This window comes from Lycium barbarum, chromosome 6 (genome assembly GCF_019175385.1).
Source record: "Lycium barbarum isolate Lr01 chromosome 6, ASM1917538v2, whole genome shotgun sequence".
Classification (NCBI taxonomy): Eukaryota; Viridiplantae; Streptophyta; class Magnoliopsida; order Solanales; family Solanaceae; genus Lycium; species Lycium barbarum.
The window spans coordinates 130,629,079-130,631,256 of NC_083342.1; positions in this window are offsets into that span (position 1 = coordinate 130,629,079).

Here is a 2,178-nt window from a genome sequence, read left to right on the forward strand (position 1 = left end):
TCTCTTAGGGTTCATTTGGTTGGAAACAAGTTATTCTGGGATAAAATAACACTACAATCCGGGATAACTAATCTCGAGATTAGTTATACCACCATTTTATTCCAACCAAACGTAAGATAAATTGATCTCAAATATAATCCCAGAATTATTTATCCTTAATTCCCTGTAACAAGCGAGCCCTTAGTTTTGAATGATCATTTATCTATTTTCTCAAATTTTTAAGCATTTTAAAATGTAAAACATGTATTAGCTAAAAAAGAAACGCTTAAAAGTCACTTCCTCTGCTCATAAGTCGCAGGCCTTTGAGGATTAACTGAATGGTTATTCTATTACTTCTATTGTGATCCAAATCAACCGCCCATTTTCCCAGATCAATAGTAAATACATTACTAAATATTGTGTTCTCTTTCTTCTTGAAATACAGATCAAACTGGTTTTGTCATCAACATAGCCTTCACCTTTGAAATCTTCACTGTCAGTTTAATAAAGCTTTTTATAAGAAAGCCTCAAAAGAGAACAAAATGTTCAAGGACCCCCGATGCCCAAGATCATGAGGAATAATTTCGTTTGGTTGATTTTCTTCACGGCAAATTGACAACCATAGTTTCATTTCACGGATGCTGCTTTTGTGGTTACTGAAATGTCACAGACGTTTAACTTCCTCCTTCAGAGTGATATAAAATGCTTCCCAATCTGGCTATGTCAATTAAGTTTGAAGTTTTAACATGCTTTTCTTATGATATTATCCAAGAGGCTTCTTCTTACTAAATTGACTTGCTGTTAGAGCCTTCTTTGTCTTTCTATATATATTTGCCTGTTATGATTGTTAAGCTCTGCCTTATAAGACAGATTTTTACCCGAATAAGCATACTTTGCTACCAAGCTCTGTCTTACGAATTTTTTTTTAAAAAATAACTGAGCGGTGGTTCAAAACCTAAACTTATGAATTTTTAGGTGAAAGACAAAAATTAAAGACCACCAATTTGAGGCGCAAAAATTAAAGACCACCCCAGGACAATCGTGCAAATTGGCCTACAAGAGTAGGTTCGTAGGACAATCGTGCAAATTTCACTTCATTTCAAGAATGAAAGCTTTTTGTAGATGTACAAGTAAATTTATCTGAGGAAATAAAATTAAAAAAATCATAATTATCTTTATTTGTACAGTTTTGTCAGACCAGTATTCATACTTTCCGAAGTTTCATTCACATGCTTCAACTCAATCAAAGCACGTATTTTAAACCCCTCTAATACTGTGTGTCGCTCACTTGCCCTGACATGGAGGATACATTAGATCCATCTAGATAGATTGATGTCATATCATCATTTATTTTATAAAAATTACTACTTTTATGAAAAAAATAAATTTATCCCTTTTTCTTTGAAAAAAAAAAAAGAACTCAAACCTTTCTCTTCTCTCTTCACCCTCCCATTTCTCCCTCTTCCCTCAACCACCGCGGCACCACCACTCCCTGCTTCATCACCATTTCTAAAGCCCTTTATTGTGGCCTATATTGCATAGATGTCTGCATTTGAATTCTTAAAATCCAATATTTAACAAAGAAAATTAATCAAAATTAGATCTTTACAAAAATGAAAATACCATGTCAGTGCTTTGGTGGAAATCAGAGTAACCTTTTTAACGTAAGACATAACCGACAATGTTTCTTGTTTTTTTTTTCTTTATCCTTAAATACAATCCTGGGACAACCATACAATACCATTTCAAGAACACTCCTTTAAACATACATTTCTTCATTTAAAGGGGGAAATAGATGGAGGTTGTCGCGAAAATAGGCGAGGGGTGACGAAGAAGAAGAACGTGGGATAGGGTTGGGATTTTTTTGTTTTTGAAATATTTAATTTTTAATCGAAATTATCACATTTAGGCAGTTACGCTCAGCACGATTAATGCCACGTATGCTTGGTCAACGATCATATGAATTTAAAATGCTCAGTTTTTAAGAATAAAGAAGCTTAGTTGGCAAACTCGTAAATACGAATATCGGCATGACAAAACTAAATAAATGCAGAGTCTTACAAGCTATTCCGCCTGTAAATATATGTCTATGTACATTTCGTAACATTATTAGCCATCCATATGCATGAGAAATCTTTTTTCAAAATCGGCCAAACTCAACTAGCTAGCACATTGAACTATCAAACTCTTCACGCTTCC